At 43.2% G+C, this 22,673-nt stretch overlaps 2 long non-coding RNA genes across 2 annotated transcripts; both read right to left on the bottom strand.

Moving 5' to 3' along the window:
* Nucleotides 1-15,130: 15,130 nt before the first annotated feature.
* Nucleotides 15,131-18,156, bottom strand: LOC139830711 (uncharacterized). Its single transcript, XR_011743993.1, has 4 exons — nucleotides 17,801-18,156; nucleotides 17,440-17,712; nucleotides 16,701-16,785; nucleotides 15,131-15,374 (listed from the first exon to the last, which is right to left on the bottom strand). It is a non-coding gene; the product is annotated as an uncharacterized lncRNA (long non-coding RNA).
* Nucleotides 18,157-19,358: 1,202 nt separating this feature from the next.
* LOC139830710 (uncharacterized) lies at nucleotides 19,359-22,387 on the bottom strand. Its single transcript, XR_011743992.1, has 4 exons — nucleotides 22,032-22,387; nucleotides 21,671-21,943; nucleotides 20,932-21,016; nucleotides 19,359-19,602 (listed from the first exon to the last, which is right to left on the bottom strand). It is a non-coding gene; the product is annotated as an uncharacterized lncRNA (long non-coding RNA).
* Between the last annotated feature and the right edge of the window lie 286 nt (nucleotides 22,388-22,673).

The following is a 22,673-nucleotide window of genomic DNA, read 5'->3' as shown; positions in this document are numbered from 1 at the left end:
ATGGTCGAAGGATTAGGTTACTATGTATCTTAAAGCTTGAAGCAAAACAAACTTAATGACTTGATCGTATGCTACGCTTACTATGGGTCTATGTCCATCACATCATTCACCTAATGATATGATCTTGTTATTAATAACATTCAATGTTCATGATCAGGAAACCATGATCATCTATTAATCAACAAGATAGTTTATCAGGAGGCTTACTAGGGACTCTTTTATGTTTACAAAACACACATGTATTAATGTTTCCGGTTAATACAATTATAGCATGGGATGTAAAGATTTATCATGAACACTAAGATATAACAATAAACACTTTTATTATTGCCTCTTGGGCATATCTCCAATAGTCTCCCACTTGCACTAGAGTTAATAATCTACTTTACATTAGTAAAGATTTAACACCTTGGCCTTCTGGTGCTTATCATGTTTGCTTATGGAAGAGGTTTCAGTCAATGAATCTGACATGCTCAGAAACATATGTATTTTGCAATTCATTTGCGTCTGCACGCATCACTCAGTTTTTCAAATGAGTCGGCATTAATCGTATATGTTTGGTCTTCTAGTGGAATCTTAATTCCGCGGTCTGAAATATGTTACCATTGTCACATACAATATAGCTTCATAGTTTTGACACTACCGGAACTACACCAAGTTCTCAAAGAACTCCTTGACTCAAACACCCTCGGCCATTGTCAATACAATGATATACTCTACCTTCGTTTGTAGAACCCGTCACAATATTTAGAGCTCATCTAAATCTAGCATAGACTTCGTCTAGCCCATCGTGCTACCTTTTAATGAATAATTAGCCTAATTGAGATTGAAATTCATTTTTATATGTGACCAAACTAATATTGGTGCAACACCTTACAGCGATTTGTTTGTCATTACACCATATAAAACTATATATATTTATATCATTGGCTTTGACAAAGCACTCAGGGATATTCTTACTGTTGTCCAATGATCATCGTATGAATTATTCTGATATATGCTCATAACACCTTAGAGTATAGGACATCTGATTGTGTACATATTATTCGCGATCTAAAATCACTCATGTGTTTTTACTCATTGAGTGTCAAATACACTCAAGTCTTTTTAAACCTCCACATGGAAAAGAACACCTTCTTGACGTTTTCATATTGAACTACTTCAATATTCGTTCTATGTACTTTGACTTAAACTTATTATGCGCTTCAATCTATCTTCATAGATCTTGACGCTAAATATGTTTTTAGTCTATATAATTCATTGAAGTTAATTTTCAATGAAATTTTTTAATCACATCAAGTACATGATTATATTATTTATAACCAACAATATGTTATCCACATAAAGTGTTATAAATATATCTCAGCGCTACCACTTAATTTCTTGCAAATGCAAGCATCTTCATCATTTCCGATGAAATCAAAACTCTTTGATTATTCCATCCGGTGAAGATTCCAACTCCGTGATACTCACTTCATCCAGCGAAGTTTGTATACCTTTCTAGCATTCTGTGGACTAGCAAAACTTTCGGTTGTATCTTGTATACACTTTTAATTAATACACACTTCTGTTAAGGAATGTATTTCTGCCATCCTACTAACATATCTCGTAAAAGAAATATGTAGCGGTTACTAGAACAATCTGTATAGACTATAAGCATTGCTGCGGAAGATTTAATCTTGTCACAGTCAACTCTTTAAACTTTGTCGTAAACAATCTTTTGATAAGTCGATCTTCTTCAAGGATATTATATCCAAGTCTATTAATTTTATAGATCCATTTAGTTTCAAAAAGTATTTATTTCTTCAGAAGGTTTACCAAGCTTCAAGATTGATTATAGATATTATCTTGGATTTCATGGCACTTAGCCATTTTAATGGAGTCAGTGTCCATCATAGCTTCTTTGTATGAAGTTGGTTTATCATTGTTCAAAATCAATCCTTTGTCCATAAATCATTTATTTGATCACAAAGAAAACCATATTTACAAGGTTCAATAGGTACTTCAATGTCCATGGCTATAATACTTTGTAGACATGGGAGCCATGAGCATCGTGGCCGCTTACAGAACCATTTCCGATGATGTGATACTCTTCTCATTATGCTCAGGTTCATCAACCTTATTGATTTCCATTGTCCTCTCACTCAAATATTTTGTGAGAAGCAATTTCTTGGAAATAATCAAGAAACATAAAAAAAAAACTTTTGTCTTTGACTTCATAGTGAAAAGAATTCCCAATTTGTTCTCTGAGATAACCAACAAAGACATTCATCTGATTTTGGTTGTAAACTCATTTACTTATGCTATGCATACCAAATTTTAAGAAAGGACTGTTTATACCCATGCCATAACTCGTATGGTGTCATTTCAACGTATTATGATGATGCTCTATTTAGTGTAAAAGCGGTAGTATCTAAAGCATAATCCACAAAAATATAATGGCATCATTTTATTTTATCTCACCATTAATCCACAAGGTTTGGATACATCTCTCGAATGCTCCATCATAACTACGGTGTTCCGAGAAATGTGAGTTTGTGGAACAATTTCGCAAATCTCTTAGATGTTCACTAAAACTCGTAATTCAAATATTTCCACTATGATCCAATCATAGACATTTGAATTTTCCATTACGATGATTTCCACTTCGTGCTAAAATTTATTTGAAACCATTCAATATGTTTCAGACTGCTTCCTCATCGAATAAATATATCCATATATATACACTCAATTCATTGTTAGAAGTTTTCATGAAGTAGAAGAATCTTCCGCACACAACTATGCTCAATGAACAATATACATCATCATGTATGTTTCCACTAAGCTAGGGGCCTGTTCAACTCTTGGCCTATGAACGGTATTTCAGACATTTTCTTTAGAAAAGATTTGCAAGTGCCAAATGATTCAAAGTCGAGTGACTCCAAAAAAACACATTTGCATGGAGTTTCTTCATGCGTTCCTTTCTAACATGACCTAAATGGCGGTTCCACAAATAAGTGGAATTAAAATCATTTGCCTTTATGGCATTTTAGCGTTAGTGTTATGCATGTGTGTTTCACCATTAAGATTTATAATAACTTATCCATCGTACATGGAGTACGGTCATAATTTGAACAACTGATTGTTTTCATTTGACCAGAGCAAAATAACAATTATAAAGTTCTTTATAATAAATCTAAAAAGCTATGTAGAATGCCAACGGCGAACACAATAACACTTTATTTTGTTACAGGCGTGCATTATTACCACATTCCTTGTCAGTCACTTAGGCCATTGTATTCTTGTATTGCGTTGTGTTGTATGACACCTCATACCAACCAATATGGTACAAATACCCAAGAATTCTAATGTGTGACCAATCAAAGAATACATTCATATCATGTATATCATCTATATACACTTGAGCTAGAATTTCTAGTATTTTCTTTCTTTCTGCCAAAATATTTTGTAGTTTCTCTTTTGACTTTCCTCATATTTTAGAAAACACTCCAACATCAATAACTTCTAGGCTTGTTGGTCAAATACCAATAACCTTGAGGTTCGTACTTTGAAATTGATCATCACATGACAAGTGTTCCAGATTTCACTATTAGTAAGCTTTTAATGTGATGAACAATTTCACTCATAATTTTATCTATCAAATCATGAAAATTTCATGATAAAGCTACTATGCCTTATATGGATATGCGAATAACGTTAGTGCCCAACTAGTTGGAGGATCGGGATGCCTAGCATCTTCAATCTTCATACATTCCCATAAAACTTATTAGTTTATGTAGTCTCACTAAAATATATTATATCATCTTGTAATAAGGTCTTAGATATCACATATATTTCACACTTTGCTTATTTCTGAAAACAAACTTTTTAGCTCCTTACTTTTCAAATGGATTTGAACATGAAGTTTCACGGAGACAAGATAATTTTAGATACTAATTGAAACCATTGCTCTTCGAATCAGCAATTTGAGGATTACCAAAAGTTTGCAAAGGGACTTAATCATTTCTTGATTGTTTAACAATATGGTACCAGTCTGTAAAGTTACTTGTCAGATTTAACAGTGTTTCTATCTCAATTACAAGAAAACAGATGCCAATTCTACAAAATTTAATTCAAATACAATTTAGACTAAGTTCATGATAAAATTAGTTTACAATTAATTATTAAATTAACTAGGTGAACTCCCACTCAAAACAACATCCCTCACGTTGCCTTAGTTATTACACGAATCAAATCCGCTACACCAAGTCCGATCATCACGAGAGATGATGTAGCTTCAATGGCGAACATCGACATGTTCATCAGATCATCTATATGATTCATGCTTAACCTTTCGGTTTCCCGTGTTCTCAGGCCATATCTGTACATGCTAGGCTCGTCAAGTTAAACCTTAGTTTTCGCATGTGCAAAGCTGGCTTGCACCCGTTGTATGCACACGTTGAGTCTATCACACCCGATCATCACGTGATGCTTCGAAACAACGAGTCTTAGCAACAGTGCCAACTAAGGACGAACACTTTATTATCTTGATTTTAGTGACAGGGATCATCTTATAATGCTACCATCATGATCTAATCAATACAAGATGCATAAAAAGGATTAACATCACATGCAATTCATAATGTGATATGATATGGCCCTTTTATCTTTGCGCCTTTGATCTTCATCTCCAAAGCACGGGCATGATCTCCATCATTAATGGGCATGATATTCATCATCATCGGAGGGGCATCAAGGTCCATGGCGCCGTTTTCATGATTGTCCACCACTTGTATGAACTATTACAACTACTTTGAAATAAAACTACTACATGATGAATCGAAACAAAATTAAAGACAACCATAAGGCTCTTGCCGGTTGCCACAATACAATAAGGATCATCTCATACATCAAATATATTCATAATCACATCATGGCCATATCACATCACCAAACCCTGCAAAAAACAAGTTAGACGCCTCTAATTTTGTTTGCAAATTTTACGTGGCTTAGGGTTTTCGAGTAAGTTTCGATCTACCTACGAACATGAACCACAACGCTGATACAAGTATTGTCAATTGCAAATTGTAAATTGAATCTTAACTATGGTGGGAGAAACTGACACTCGCAAAGCCACTTATGCAATACAAGTTGCATGTCAAGCGTGGAGCAAGTATCATGAACGCGGTCATGTAAGGTTAGCCCGGGCGACTTCATCCCACCATGCCGCAAGATGCAAAATACTCCCTCCATCCCAAAATATAAGGCGTCTAAGGATTAGTTAAAAGTCAATCTTTTTAAAGTTTGACCAAGTTTATACACAAAAATATAAATATTTACAATACTATATCATTATCAATAGATTCACCCTAAAGTATATTTTCTTAATATGTCAATTTGATATTGTAGATGTAAATTTTTTTATAAATATTTGGTCAAAGTTGGTAAGGTTTGACTTTTGACCAATCCTTAGACGCCTTATATTTTGGGACGGAGGGAGTACATGATAAACAAATAAAGCATCAACACCCATAAAACCATTGTGTTTTACTCATACAACCAATCTATGCATAGACACGACTCTGATACCACTGTAGGGTTTCGTAGCATAGAAAATAAAAAATTTCCTACAATAAGAACGAATAACAAGCCAAGATCTAATATAGTAGATGGTAGCAACTGGGTGAAGATCAACATACCCTATAAGATTGCTATGCATTAACGAAACAAATCTCGTGGTGGATCTAGTCGATCACTTGCCGCTTTCAAAAGCGCGTAGAAGATCTTGACGGTGCCACAGTCGGGAAGCACCTCCGCACTCGGTCACACGTACAGTGTTGATGAAGACGTCCTCCCCCGTTCCAGCGGGCAGTGGATATAGTAGATCTTCCTCGGAATCCCTCCAGCACGACGGCGTGGTGACGGTGGTGGTGGAGATCTCCGGCAGGGCTTCGCCATAAGTAGTGCGGGAGAGAGAGGAGGGGAGTAGCTAGGGTTTGGAAGAGAGGGGGGCTTGGGGCGCCGGCCTAGGAGCCCCTTGGTTTTGCGGCTGGCTTGTGGTGGCCTGCCCCCTCCCCTCTCCCCCTCCATATATAGGTGGAAAACCTAGGGTTCCCCAAAACCACTTTGGAGTCCAACTCCCAACTTACCAAAATTGGAAACCTAGAGGGAAAGGGATTTCTCCCTTTCCTTCTTCTTTGGCCGGCCAACATGGTCAAGGCCACCATGGAATCCACCTTCCCATTAGCTTGGTGGGTTTGGCTAGGGCTGGTGGTGTCCCTCCGGGACTCTACCTGCCATAGTGATTTATTCTGGATGATTCTTGAACCTTCTAGAACCTTCCATAAATTCACCGGACCATTCCCAAACTTGGAATGTGACTTCCATATATGAATCGTATTCTCCGGACCATTCCGGAACTCCTCGTGATGTCCTGGATCCCATCCGAGACTCCGAGCAATATTCGAACTCCATTCCATATTCCATATCTACTTAAAATGACATCGAACCTTAAGTGTGTCACCGTACGGTTCGTGAACTATGCAGACATGATCGAGACTCTTCTCCGATCAATAACTAATAGAGGGACCTAGAAATCCATAATAGCTTGCATATATTCAACGATGACTTCGTGACCGGAAGAACCATTTACATAAAATACTGATTCCATTTGTCACGTGATACTTCACTTATCCGAGGTTTTGATCGTCGGTATCTCTATACCTAGTTCAACCTCGTCACTCATAAGTGCTCTTTACTCGTACCGTGATATGACATCCCTTGTGACCTAGTCACATGCTTGCAAGCTAATTGGATGGCATTCCATTGAGAGGGCCCATACTATATCTATCCGTCATTTGGATGGACAAATCCCACTATTGATCCACGCGCTTCAACCTATACTTTCTGAATACTTAATGTCACTTTTATAACTACCCATTTACGAAGTAGTGTTTTATGTCATCAAAGCATCCATCCGGTGTAGGTGATTAACATGATCTCATGGTCGAAGGATTAGGTTACTATATATCATAAAGCTTGAAGCAAAACGAACTTAATGACTTGATCATAGTCTACGCTTAATATGGGTGTACGTCCATCACATCATTCATAATTATATAATCTTGTTATTAATAACATCCAATATTCATGATCAAGAAACCATGATCATCTATTAATCAATAAGCTAGTTTAACAAGAGGCTTGCTAGGGACTCTTTTATGTTTACAAAACACACAAGTATTAATGTTTCCGGTTAATACAATTATAGCATGGGATGTAAACATTTATCATGAACACTAAGATATAACAATAAACATTTTTGTTATTGCCTCTTGGGCATATCTCCAACAGGAGAAATTTCCGAGGATCTCGGCTGAGCGCTTGAAGTAGGCTATGCCGACTGTTGGCTCGCAGTCGTCTCCTACGGGTGCTACCCTGGTGGTACAGGATGCTATGGAGTCTCAGAGGTCGGATAGACCTACTTGCGGGCCGGTGAGTACCCTCCGCCGCATGACGTCGGCTGCCGCTAGGAGAGCGGCCATGGGATCGGCTTCGTTGGCGTCTTCTATGGTTGCCGATGCGGATGCTAGCAACGTTGATGCCATGTAGACACCAGACGGTGGTGGGTCAGACGCCCTTGCTCCCCTAGATCCGCCTAGCGCTGGGCGTACCGACACTGCGACGTCGCTTGGGGCTTCAGCGGGGCAGCATCCCCGTCCATCTTCTCCGACACATGTGGCTTCTTTGGTGGGGCGGCAGGCTTGTGCTCCGACTGCCCAGCCTGGTGCTGCGACTCGCGTTGGATAGCAGCCCAACAATCCGGCCAAGCCATCCACCGCCGCTGCACCTCGCGTTGAGAAGCTACCCTGCGGCTCGGTCATGATGGCCTACGTGGCTGGCGCGCAGGCTCAGCTGCCAATGACGCAGCCCAGCAGCCCGACCAAATCAGCCACCGTCGATGTACCTCGTGCTGGGCAGCCGACCTGCAGCTCGGCCACGCCAGCCTCCGCTGCTGGCGTGCGGGCTTAGCAGCCGGCCTTCTGCTGCTGGTGCACCGTTCGTGCATCCGAGCGCAGTGACGTCCATGGTCACTACTTCGATAGGCACGCGAGGATCCTCGTTGCCTCCGTGGGGCACTGCAGCACCGACTGTAGGTCTGGAGGGAGGGTCTACATTGACATGCCCTCCCTCGGAGATGGGTGTTGGGGTGGGAGCCTCTTTACAGGGGGGCTTGCATCGCCTTACCCTCCTCTAAGGGCACCTATACCATGTGCTCCGGATTGCATACTCTGACGCTTCGCAGTACGCGCCACAGAGTTATCGCCTACGGTGTTGCGGCCACGGATGAAGACTCCATGGCCAAGGCAATGTGCCGTAAGGAGGCGGCAAACCTCGACACTAAGGGTATGGATGGATGCTCTAAGTCTTTTTTTTAATCTTATACTACACCTCAGGTTTCTCCTAAACTTCATAATGTTGGCATCTCCTTATGTAGTTCTTTAGATGCTATTTCTGTTTCGACTAAGGCTCTCAAACATATGGAGTTTGATAGAATAAATTCACTCCTATGGTTGGAAGTCAGTCTACTACCACTCTAACTAATGATGATGATGATGATGATGAAGCGTACGCCATTTCGGATGGTTAGCTTCTCACACATCTTGTTAGAGAGTTTTGGATGTAGTACGAATGACGCGATGCTAGGTTTGTATTTCGAACTAAAAGCAACAGATCGCAAATCCGGAGTCTCCCATATTAAAAAGAATGCTTGGCCTAATAAAAAGGCCAGGGTGACAAAATCTACTACAGTTTCCAAATGAATGGTATGTTTAAGAATAGCAGAGGTCTTCAAGACTTGGCTAAACACTTACACATCACTGAATCCATAAGAGACTATGTTTTAGATTTTGTTGCCATCTCCGAGACAGGCAAACGGAATTACTCAACGAATTTTATAAATCGCCTTTTAGGCGGGGAAGATTTCGATTGGGTATCCCATCCACCGCGGGAACGTTCTGGCGGCCTATTAATAGGATTCCGATATTCAACCATGAAAATTCTTGATAAGTCGGGAGGTGAGTTTCATATAAAACTACACATCCGGAATAAGTCAGACAATTTAATTTGGAGTTTGGTTTCTGTATATGGAGCTGCACATGATATTTCTAAGCCTGCTTTCCTTCGTGAGTTGGTTAATCTAGCAAAAGGAAGATTATTATAGGTGGTGATTTTAATTTGCTTCGATACCCTCATGAGAAGAGCAAAGGAAGATTCGACAACCATTGGCCTATTTTGTTTAACGTTGTTATAGACAGTTTAGACTTAAGAGAAGTTGCAATGGTTGGAAGACAATTACATGGGCTAACAATCTTCCAAAGCCTACGTACGAGAAATTAGATCGCGTACTCATGGATTCGGAATGGGAACATAAATTCTCTCTCGTATCTGTACAGGTTCTACCTCGGATAGGGTCTTTGTCGGATCATGCTCCTATCTTAATTACCACTGGAACACCATCGCCCCAGCGTCGTCCATTTAAATTTGAACTTGGACGGATGCTTAGAGATGGTTTCTCGGATATGGTTTAGAATGTGTGGGAGCATCCTATCGCTGGGTCTACCCCCATCCAAAGGTGGAATTACAAACTCCGATCTTTACGAAGATACCTTGGAGGGTGTGCGAGACATTTGGCTGGGCAGCTTAAGCAGGAGAAACTCTTTCTGTCATCATCTATCGATGATTTAGAGGCAATCGCTGAAATACGACCACTGACTACGCAAGAAATTAAACTTAAAATTCAATACAATGTGAAGTTAGTTGGACTACTGCGAGAAGAGGAACTCAAATGGTACCAAATATCTAAAGCCCAATTCATTCTTCAAGGAGATTTGAATACAAGATACTTTCATAGTGTAGCCAATGGCCGGCACACGAAAAAATGCATTCGTTCTCTTACACAAGATGAGGGTCATGAGCAGCTTAAGTCTTATATTACGTCATACTATAAACGTTTATTCGGCGCACCGGAGGTATTAGATATATCCTTAGATGAATCAAGGATCTATGATATACCTCAGGTTTCTCCGAAAGAGAACGCGATTCTTACGAATCCCTACTCAGAAGAGGAGGTGAGAAAATCTGTCTTTGGAATGGAGATTAATAAGGCGCCAAGACCTGATGGTTTTCTTGCGGAATTCTACCAGATCTTTTGGAACCTTATTAAGAATGATTTGTTGGGTTTATCCATTGAGATTCATGTTGGATAGCTTGAACTATTCCGGATCGACTTCGGGGAGATAATACTACTCACTAAAGTTAATGATGCGGAGCGGATTCACCAATTTCGACCAATATATCTTTTAAATATATGCTATAAATTTTTCACCAAACTGGCTACTATTAGACTAAACTCGGTGGCAGATCATATTGTGTGCCCTACTCAGACTGCTTTCATGCAAGGACGATATATCCTAGATGGAGTCGTTACGTTGCATGAAACAATTCATGAGTTGCACCACAAAAACTTGAATGGAGTTATCCTTAAAATCGACTTTGAAAAAGCCTATAATAAATTCAAATGGTCATTTCTTCAAGAAACTCTCCATATGAAAGGTTTTTCTGAGGAGTGGCGGGCTTTAGTTAATAACTTTGTTTTTGGAGGAAGTGTCGCTATAAAAGTAAACGATGACATTGCTAGATACTTCCAAACAAAACAAAAAAGGTTTAAGACAAGGTGATGCGTTATCTCCAATGTTATTTAACATTGTTGCGAACATGTTGGAAAATTTAATTGAGCGTCTAAAATTGATGGTCAAATGGAAGGAGTGGTACCTCACTTAGTTGATGGGGGTTTATCAATCCTTCAGTATGCCAATGACACAATCCTTTTTATGGGTCATGACCTACAAAAAGCTATAAACCTGAAATTAATTTTGTCATCGTTCGAGCAACTAACATGTCTCAAAATAAATTTCCATAAGAGCGAATTATTTTACTTTGGCGAAGCCCAGGCCAACCTTTATGCCGAACTCTTCGGATGTGGGCTGGGCAGTTTTTCACTTAGCTATTTGGGTATTCCGGTTCATCACCGGAGGCTCGCGCTCGCTGAATGGAAACTCGTTGAGGAAAGACTACTGAAACGAGTTAGTAGTTGAAAAGGAAAATTACTATCTCTTGGTGGAAGATTGGTACTCATTAACTCAGTACTCTCGAACATGGTACTGTATATTTTCCTTTTTCCAGTTTCCTAAAGGAGTCTTACATAGATTGGATTACTTCCAATCAAGATTCTTTTGGCAAGGAGATAGTGAAAAGAAAAAAAAATACTGGTTGACAAAATGGAATGTCGTTTGCCGTCCAAAAGATCAAGGTGGACTTGGTGTTCATGATATTGAGGTTAAGAATAGAGGTTTGCTAGGTAAATGGCTAGCTCGGTTATTAACTGAGGATGGTGTATGGCTGAATCAACTGCGAAGGAAGTATATTGGCTCAAAAGCAATTTATCAGGTTATATGGAAACCAGGAGGCATTTTTGGGCTGCCATTATGGCAACTAAGAAATACTTCTTCCCACATGTGGCTCCTTCTCCATTAGAGATGGGTTTGAGATAAGGTTCTGGGAGGATAAATGGTTGGGAATAACCACCATTCGTAAATAATATTCGGCCTTGTACAATATTGTGCGACATAAACATAATACTTTACAGAAGGTGATGGAAACATATCCTCCATGTATGACGTTCAGGTGTGATCTTGTTGGTCCCCGTTCGGCTTCTTGGAATGAGCTAATACAAAGATTAGCCTCAGTCCAGCTACTACAAGGATCAGATGAGTTCCGATGGAATCTCACAAAAAACTGGGTATTCTCTGTTGGGTCAATGTACATGGCCTTAATTGAACCTATTCAACCGGTAGTAAATTATAAATCCATCTAGAAGATGAAGATACAACTGAAAACTATGGTTTTTTGTTTGGTACCTTCGTCGGGGTGTTATTCTTACTAAAGATAACCTTGCAAAGCGGAATTGGCATGGTTGTACGAAGTGTGTTTTCTGTCATGAAGAGGAGACAATAAAACACTTGTTCTTCCAATGCTAGTTCGCGAGATCTATATGGTCAATCATTCAGATATGCTCTACCTTATACCCCCGAAAAGCATTGCAAATATTTTTGGCAATTGCCTAAATGGAGTGGATGCTAGGTTTAGAGTTCTTATCAGAATAGGAGTAATTGTTGTTATATGGTCGCTTTGGCTATGTAGAAATGACAAGGTTTTTGACAATAAAAATTCTTCTCTTATGCAGGTCATCTACCGATGTACGGTGTTGTTCCATTTATGGTTGTCGCTTCAGCGCTTGGAGGACTGCGACCTCTTTATGGAGATGTCTTCACGTTTGGAGGAAATGGTGAATGATTTTATTACCCAACATGGGTGGCTGCATAGTTGAAGGATTTTGCCTCCTACAGTCTAGTGATTTGTTCTTTCCAGATTACGTACTCATGTAATTTTCTTTGTCGGTGTGTTTTGAGAATCAAAAACGGCCGTGTGCATCCTAGTTATGCAGAGACCGGGTGTATTGCTTAAATTTGAGTAATAACCTTTTATCGAAAAAATAAAATTTACTTATAGTATTTTTGTAGGATTATTTTCTATAAGACATGAACTTATATAAATTAAACTGTATGCACAACCTTTGAAAATCCTTTTAATAAAATGAGCTCTCATATGGTTGAAAGAGTGTCTTAAGCGTGTAGGGGTCAAACAATGCCACGCCCTCTCACTCCTTCCATGGTAGCCCCTGTTATATTGTGATCCAAATTCATATACTAAAGGGAGGCTAACTTCTGACGAGCGGAGCGAGGCCCGTCGCCGGAGGCTTGGGCCGAAGCGTAGGTGTGATTGCTTCGGTTGATAAAGAGAAGTGGTTAGGTACGATGCAAGAAGAGATGCAATCGCTTGAGAAGAATGGCACATGGGATGTTGTGCACTTGCCTAAACAAAAGAAGGCTGTTCGCTGCAAGTGGATATTTAAAAGAAAGGAAGGTTTGTCTCCTAATGAGCCTCCACGGTTTAAGGCAAGGTTAGTAGCAAAAGGTTTCAGTCAAATTCCAGGTGTTGATTATAATGATGTATTCTCCCCGGTTGTGAAGCATAGTTCTATTCGTGCTTTCTTTGGTATTGTTGCTATGCATGATCTTGAGCTTGAGCAGCTAGATGTAAAGACTGCTTTTCTGCATGGTGAGTTGGAGGAGGAGACATATATGGACCAACCTGAAGGTTATGTTGTGCCTGGTAAGGAGGATCTTGTTTGCAAATTAAAGAGGTCCCTTTATGGTCTGAAACAGTCGCCACGATAGTGGTATAAAAGGTTTGATTCATTTATGCTTACACATGGTTTTGAGAGATCTCAGTATGATAGTTGTGTGTATATCAAGTTTATTAATGGATCACCTATTTATTTGCTGCTATATGTTGATGATATGTTGATTGCTGCCAAGAGCATGAAAGAGATCACTATTTTGAAGAATCAATTAAGTAGTGAGTTTGAGATGAAGGATCTTGGTCCTGCTAAGAAAATACTAGGCATGGAAATTAAAAGGGACAGAAAGTCTAGTTTGTTGTTTCTTAGTCAGGAAAAGTACATTGAGAAAGTTCTTCATTGTTTTAATATGCATGATGCAAAGTCAGTTGCTACTCCTATTGCTTCTCATTTCAAGTTGTCAGCTTTGCAATGTCCTAGCTCTGAAGATGATATTGAGTACATGTCTCGAGTTCCCTATTCTAGTGTTGTTGGTTCCTTGATGTATGCCATGGTTTGTTCACGTCCTGATCTGTCATATGCTATGAGTTTGGTCAGTCGATACATGGCTAATCCTGGTAAAGAACATTGGAAAGCTTTTCAGTGGATTTTCAGGTACCTTCGCGGCACATCAAAAGCTTGCATGAGGTTTGGCAGGATTGGTGAGGGGCTCGCCGGATATGTGGATTCAAATTATGCTGGCGATTTTGATAAGAGAAGGTCCCTCACAGGTTATGTGTTTACTGTTGGTGGATGTGCTGTTAGCTGGAAGGCTACTTTGCAGGATGTTGTTGCACAATCTACTACTGAGGCTGAGTACATGGCTATTGCTGAGGCAGGTAAAGAGGATGTTTGGTTGAAAGGTCTATATGTTGAGCTTTGTGGAGATAATTCTTGCATTAAGTTGTTCAGTGACAGTCAAAGTGCTATTTATCTTACTAAAGATCAGATGTTCCATGAGAGGACAAAGCACATTGATATTAAGTACCACGCAATCAGAGATGTGGTTGCAAAAGGTAAAGTGAAGGTATGCAAGATTAGTACTCATGAGAATCCTGCTGATATGATGACTAAGCTTGTCCATGTGTCCAAGTTTGAGCTTTGCTCAAGCTTGGTTGGTATAACTGTTTAGCCCAAGTGGCTATTGGCGCCTGCAAGTGTTTTCTCTTTTGATTCAGGTGTTTGTTGAAGTTCATGCTACAAGGAATTTTTCTCAAGGTGGAGTTTGTTATATTGTGATCCAAATTCATATACTAAAGGGAGGCTAACTTCTGACGAGCGGAGCGAGGCCCGTCGCCGGAGGCTTGGGCCGAAGCGTCTATATATATACGGATCATTGCCACCGTCTATATATATTCCCTGTAAGCCGCCGCTAGGGTTTTGTCGCATCATTGTACACCCACGGCGTTTGTAAACACCACCGAAATAGTGAAGTTTTGCTGGCTAGCGCCCGTGGTTTTTCCCTTGTGTGTTGCAAGGGTTTTCCACGTTAAAATCTCGTGTCCCCTGCTGTGGTTTTACTTTTCGTTCTTCGTTTATTGTGCATCTCGATTATAACAAGTGGTATCAAAGCCTGTGTTCTTTGGATCTAGGGTTTACGAGATGTCGTCACTGAAGTTCGATCTACCGCAGCTAGACTACACCATGAGATTTGCTTTGTGGCAAGTGAAGATGAGGGCGATTCTCGCCCAATCTTCAGATCTGGATTGTGACGCCCCAAAACCGGTACCATGAGGATCCCAGCGAACCCGCCGAAATCCGCACGATATCGATTTTAGGAGACGCACCACCAAGCGCCTCGTACACGCCGAAGCATGCACGCGATGCGGGTGGAATCAATCACGAGCGGTAACATTACAACAGGATTACAATAGAGCCCACAAGAAACATATATTACAACAACTCCAACGAGTCAAGATACAAATATACAATACAAAGATCCAAATCATACAGAAGAGCAAATACATCCGAGTACGGACAAGATACAAATTGGACTAAGAGTCCTGAAGATAAACGATGGCGTCCATAACCCTGCCCAGGCCAAGCCGGAAGGGTAACCTTGCTAGCGTCGTCTTCATCGAACATATCTTCATACCTGCCCGGTTATATCCCGTAGAAGCAGCAATAAGTACGGGTTCGTACTTAACAAGACTTCAAGACGTATAAGCATTCGTCAACCAGTCGTCCTTTGTACTTGAGGCACGCAGGGGACTTAGAGGACGCAAGAGGAACGTCATAGGTAATATGGTGGGGTTAAGCGGCAGCGCGCAAGCACTAAAAACCTATAGTCACTCTACAACATTCGTCTAAACAGAGAAGGGAAGAGAGCGCATAAACTAACAGTTCTATACTCTGCAACATAACACAGCCGATGCGTTCCCCCCCCCCCTCGCAAGGAAGTACTTACAAGGGCACTCACACGGTTGACAAGTTTTAACCATTTATTATTGAGGTTGTGCTAACTTACTACACAAGTTATTATGATTGAAACAACAAGTGTAAGTTGTCTATGGTCGAGTCATACAGCTCTAAGTCGTCCATAACCGCGGACGCGGCTTATCGATAAGATTTAACCCTGCAGGGGTGCCCAAATGTGCCCACACGCACGATCAACCCACTTACGACAGGTGGATATCACGACTCGCACTCTCCTTCACGACAACAATGTCCAGGAAGCCACCTAACCAAGTTGAACCCGAATCGAAGTCCGGCCGTATCTCCGAAGCGGACCTAGCTGTTTGCGACAGCGTACTAGGTGGTTTAAACACACACTGGGGCGATAAACCACTTTGCAGCGGCTCCGCGACCTATACGTGCATACCAGAAACAAGGGATACAAGGCACCCAGGGGCTTCCCAAAGTAAATAAGTAACAGGCTGGCATGCACGCGAACAACAAAAGGTAAAACATTGCAAACTAGTTGTGGCCACTGGACAAAGCTGTAGATTCCGGCAGTGGTCGAGGAGAGACCCAGAAACATACCCACGTGTGGTTAGAGCGCTCAGTCTCGGAACAGATAACAAGAACTCGGGGTCCTAAGCTTTAAAGAAACACAAGTGAGCCGTCACAAAACGATCAGCTGACCCACCGATGCCTCCGCTAACAACTATTAACATGTAACCATGATATCCTCAACAGATATAAACATGAACCATGTGTCATGTTCCCCAACAGATAACCCGATAAGATAGCAGTAACAGTAACGAGATATAAAAGCACTAGCATGCACTACGACTCGCAAGGCAGACCCGATAACCAAACGATAGCTGTAGGTGGTTGGTGGAGGCAATATAGGCTGCTCGAGGTAACAAGTGGAAGGGACACGTGACAAGAACGCAACTCAAGGATAGCATGAGGGAGAAGGCAAAATAAAATAGGTGAGCGACTTCTGCAGGGGCAGGAGTATAGGGGAAATGCTTGCCTGTTAAAGCTTGCCGAGGAACATCCGGAGAACTTGGCGTATCTCACCGCACCACTTCGTGATCCTATCCGGGAAGAAGCAAATGCTGGAACACACAACGTATGCAAGCTTACAACTACGGAATAAGAATCGGCATGCTCATGATATGATATGCATGCATGACATGGCAAGGATGATGCGATGCACTTATCCAATTTAATCGAAGTCGGAACCCCGGACACACAAATTAGGTTGGAGTTGCATTTTCTATCGTCAAATTTAAGGGTGGATTAGCATGGTACAACATGGCAGGGGTGCGCTACTTCAATATTAAACGGAGCGGGGAAATCCCTAGTTGGAAGTCCGAAATACTCCGCATATATGTGAGGTGAACCGACACAACTATCAACGCGCGTCATGATGCAAGATGCAAACAGATGAATGGATGTCATATTAATGTTCCTTATGTTTTTCTGATCAATTTTCATATATAACACTTTTAATTTGGAGTTACCAATTAAAAGTTATTAGCAATACAGTTTGTAGTATTTAAAATATAGTAAACAGATTTATTTTAAATAGAAAAGGACTCGAAAACAATTTTTGAATTAGGGGGGGGAGGACCCCGGGTTAGTTTACAGGAGTTGCAGGGGGTTATGCTGTAAAGGGCATGGAACAGGGGCTGCGGGTTGATAAAACAAAATAGGCAGGGGCCCGGATGCAAAGCTGAAGGGATCTGGATCTGGAGGAGATATCTCACCGGGCGGGTGGCTAGCCAGAGAGGATGACGGGTGGGGCCAGGGGGTCGACGTGGCGGATGACGTGGCGAAGCATGTGCAGCACGCACGGAAGATGTTCGATGCCTTGCGCGTTCCAGAGAACGTGGTCACCGGCGGTGGTGCGGACGCGCGCGGGCGACTGGAGGCGTTCCAGGACGCGCAAGCTGGTGCATAGGAAGCGCCTCGTCGGCGCGGACCATGGGGTGGTGGCGCCGTTGTCGGGGACCACCGGAGAACTCGCCGGCGGTGACCATCTGCAGCGGAACGGCGGCATCAACGTCGGCAACAGCAGCGAGAGGCGGAACGAGGCGTGGAGGAGGTCAAGGAGACGTGGTATGTTACCAGGAGGACGACGGCGAGGTCGGTTTGGCCGGAGGAGGTCGGGGTCGGCCGGAATCGGAGAAGAAACGCGGCGGCCGCGGTTGGGGAAAAACGACCGTGTCGTCGATTCGAGGCGCGCGATGACGATTCGTTGGACTAGGATGATCAGCGAGACGAGGCGGTCCTCTTGGTGCTCTCGGCATGGCGAGGGGTGGCCGAAATCGATGGGGAGACGGCGACGATGGCGCGGTGGTTCACGGTGGTGTTACAGAGAGAGGAATAGAAAAAAGGGAGGAGAAGAGGGTGGCGGCGGCTCAAGGGTGGAGAGGAGATGGAGCTAGGGTTTGGAGAGGGATAAGAAGAGGGGAGGGAGCAGGTGGAGGTGGGGCAAGGCGCGGTGGTGGAGGACCAGAGCACTCAGGCTCCTTTCGTGCTAGAAGACGACGAGGAAAAAGGAGACTCGGTCTCCTGACGAAAAGGTACGGGCCAGGAGGTGGGTTGGGCCAAAAGAGAGAGAGGGGAAGGTGAGCCGAACGGGGAGGAAAAGGGAGAAAGGCCAGGGATGGGCTGCTGGGCTGCTCCGGGTAGGTTAGCTTAGATAGGTTTTTCTCCCTTCTTTTACTGTTTTTGTTTAAAACCTGTTTTGAAATCAAAACCATTTTGAGTTTGAGTTTGAACCAGGGTTGAGAGTGAGAATCAACGCTAGATTTCAAAATATATAGTTTATGTGTAACCCAAAACAAAACACATTTTATATCCAAAATTCCTTTGTTGGAAAAGCTTAATTATAAAATAAGAAATATGAGAGAGATATAGATTAGGGTTTTATTTAGAGTGAAAGGTAAGGGAGGGTTTTATAAAAATAGTTTTATTTAATAAAATCATGGATGATGTGATGCAAGATGCCATGATGATGCACAAAAGAAAAAGAACAAGCAATTCTATTAGGGGTACTACCCGGGGCCGTTACAATCGACACCACTAACAAGGGATCGCGCCCCGAGATCCCACGTCAACCTAAGGGGGAGTTGGTTAAACTATCGGGTCTCCATGCACCGTGTAGATCGTCGCGACACCACTAACAAGAGTTGTTGCTCCATGTTGATCGGGCGACACCACTAAGAAGAAGTAATTGTTCCGTCGATGATCATGCACTTCCGATGAGATCCTCCAAAGATCGGACCTAATAGGTGAGGGGCAAAGATCGTCCAACCCGCGTGGAAGCCTAAAACTCAGAGAAGCAGATAAGGGAAGATGCAAAACTCGCAAAGGTAAGAGGAGAAAGAATTTAGTTAAGGAGAAAAATCAGAGCTAATCAGAACTATCCCACGATTTTTAGAAAATAGGTTTGACACTAGACACAACGTTCGTTGGCAAGGTTATCCTACAGGCTGGACTAGTGGGGTACCGTCAACCTGAAGCTCTGATACCAACTTGTGACGCCCCAAAACCGGTACCATGAGGATCCCAGCGAACCCGCCGAAATCCGCACGATATCGATTTTAGGAGACGCACCACCAAGCGCCTCGTACACGCCGAAGCATGCACGCGATGCGGGTGGAATCAATCACGAGCGGTAACATTACAACAGGATTACAATAGAGCCCACAAGAAACATATATTACAACAACTCCAACGAGTCAAGATACAAATATACAATACAAAGATCCAAATCATACAGAAGAGCAAATACATCCGAGTACGGACAAGATACAAATTGGACTAAGAGTCCTGAAGATAAACGATGGCGTCCATAACCCTGCCCAGGCCAAGCCGGAAGGGTAACCTTGCTAGCGTCGTCTTCATCGAACATATCTTCATACCTGCCCGGTTATATCCCGTAGAAGCAGCAATAAGTACGGGTTCGTACTTAACAAGACTTCAAGACGTATAAGCATTCGTCAACCAGTCGTCCTTTGTACTTGAGGCACGCAGGGGACTTAGAGGACGCAAGAGGAACGTCATAGGTAATATGGTGGGGTTAAGCGGCAGCGCGCAAGCACTAAAAACCTATAGAGTCACTCTACAACATTCGTCTAAACAGAGAAGGGAAGAGAGCGCATAAACTAACAGTTCTATACTCTGCAACATAACACAGCCGATGCGTTCCCCCCCCCCCTCGCAAGGAAGTACTTACAAGGGCACTCACACGGTTGACAAGTTTTAACCATTTATTATTGAGGTTGTGCTAACTTACTACACAAGTTATTATGATTGAAACAACAAGTGTAAGTTGTCTATGGTCGAGTCATACAGCTCTAAGTCGTCCATAACCGCGGACGCGGCTTATCGATAAGATTTAACCCTGCAGGGGTGCCCAAATGTGCCCACACGCACGATCAACCCACTTACGACAGGTGGATATCACGACTCGCACTCTCCTTCACGACAACAATGTCCAGGAAGCCACCTAACCAAGTTGAACCCGAATCGAAGTCCGGCCGTATCTCCGAAGCGGACCTAGCTGTTTGCGACAGCGTACTAGGTGGTTTAAACACACACTGGGGCGATAAACCACTTTGCAAATGGCTCCGCGACCTATACGTGCATACCAGAAACAAGGGATACAAGGCACCCAGGGGCTTCCCAAAGTAAATAAGTAACAGGCTGGCATGCACGCGAACAACAAAAGGTAAAACATTGCAAACTAGTTGTGGCCACTGGACAAAGCTGTAGATTCCGGCAGTGGTCGAGGAGAGACCCAGAAACATACCCACGTGTGGTTAGAGCGCTCAGTCTCGGAACAGATAACAAGAACTCGGGGTCCTAAGCTTTAAAGAAACACAAGTGAGCCGTCACAAAACGATCAGCTGACCCACCGATGCCTCCGCTAACAACTATTAACATGTAACCATGATATCCTCAACAGATATAAACATGAACCATGTGTCATGTTCCCCAACAGATAACCCGATAAGATAGCAGTAACAGTAACGAGATATAAAAGCACTAGCATGCACTACGACTCGCAAGGCAGACCCGATAACCAAACGATAGCTGTAGGTGGTTGGTGGAGGCAATATAGGCTGCTCGAGGTAACAAGTGGAAGGGACACGTGACAAGAACGCAACTCAAGGATAGCATGAGGGAGAAGGCAAAATAAAATAGGTGAGCGACTTCTGCAGGGGCAGGAGTATAGGGGAAATGCTTGCCTGTTAAAGCTTGCCGAGGAACATCCGGAGAACTTGGCGTATCTCACCGCACCACTTCGTGATCCTATCCGGGAAGAAGCAAATGCTGGAACACACAACGTATGCAAGCTTACAACTACGGAATAAGAATCGGCATGCTCATGATATGATATGCATGCATGACATGGCAAGGATGATGCGATGCACTTATCCAATTTAATCGAAGTCGGAACCCCGGACACACAAATTAGGTTGGAGTTGCATTTTCTATCGTCAAATTTAAGGGTGGATTAGCATGGTACAACATGGCAGGGGTGCGCTACTTCAATATTAAACGGAGCGGGGAAATCCCTAGTTGGAAGTCCGAAATACTCCGCATATATGTGAGGTGAACCGACACAACTATCAACGCGCGTCATGATGCAAGATGCAAACAGATGAATGGATGTCATATTAATGTTCCTTATGTTTTTCTGATCAATTTTCATATATAACACTTTTAATTTGGAGTTACCAATTAAAAGTTATTAGCAATACAGTTTGTAGTATTTAAAATATAGTAAACAGATTTATTTTAAATAGAAAAGGACTCGAAAACAATTTTTGAATTAGGGGGGGGAGGACCCCGGGTTAGTTTACAGGAGTTGCAGGGGGTTATGCTGTAAAGGGCATGGAACAGGGGCTGCGGGTTGATAAAACAAAATAGGCAGGGGCCCGGATGCAAAGCTGAAGGGATCTGGATCTGGAGGAGATATCTCACCGGGCGGGTGGCTAGCCAGAGAGGATGACGGGTGGGGCCAGGGGGTCGACGTGGCGGATGACGTGGCGAAGCATGTGCAGCACGCACGGAAGATGTTCGATGCCTTGCGCGTTCCAGAGAACGTGGTCACCGGCGGTGGTGCGGACGCGCGCGGGCGACTGGAGGCGTTCCAGGACGCGCAAGCTGGTGCATAGGAAGCGCCTCGTCGGCGCGGACCATGGGGTGGTGGCGCCGTTGTCGGGGACCACCGGAGAACTCGCCGGCGGTGACCATCTGCAGCGGAACGGCGGCATCAACGTCGGCAACAGCAGCGAGAGGCGGAACGAGGCGTGGAGGAGGTCAAGGAGACGTGGTATGTTACCAGGAGGACGACGGCGAGGTCGGTTTGGCCGGAGGAGGTCGGGGTCGGCCGGAATCGGAGAAGAAACGCGGCGGCCGCGGTTGGGGAAAAACGACCGTGTCGTCGATTCGAGGCGCGCGATGACGATTCGTTGGACTAGGATGATCAGCGAGACGAGGCGGTCCTCTTGGTGCTCTCGGCATGGCGAGGGGTGGCCGAAATCGATGGGGAGACGGCGACGATGGCGCGGTGGTTCACGGTGGTGTTACAGAGAGAGGAATAGAAAAAAGGGAGGAGAAGAGGGTGGCGGCGGCTCAAGGGTGGAGAGGAGATGGAGCTAGGGTTTGGAGAGGGATAAGAAGAGGGGAGGGAGCAGGTGGAGGTGGGGCAAGGCGCGGTGGTGGAGGACCAGAGCACTCAGGCTCCTTTCGTGCTAGAAGACGACGAGGAAAAAGGAGACTCGGTCTCCTGACGAAAAGGTACGGGCCAGGAGGTGGGTTGGGCCAAAAGAGAGAGAGGGGAAGGTGAGCCGAACGGGGAGGAAAAGGGAGAAAGGCCAGGGATGGGCTGCTGGGCTGCTCCGGGTAGGTTAGCTTAGATAGGTTTTTCTCCCTTCTTTTACTGTTTTTGTTTAAAACCTGTTTTGAAATCAAAACCATTTTG

This window comes from Lolium perenne, chromosome 4 (assembly GCF_019359855.2).
Source record: "Lolium perenne isolate Kyuss_39 chromosome 4, Kyuss_2.0, whole genome shotgun sequence".
In the NCBI taxonomy this organism is placed as follows: domain Eukaryota; kingdom Viridiplantae; phylum Streptophyta; class Magnoliopsida; order Poales; family Poaceae; genus Lolium; species Lolium perenne.
The sequence above is the reverse complement of the archived record's forward strand: the minus strand, read 5'-3'. Positions and strand labels throughout refer to the sequence as shown.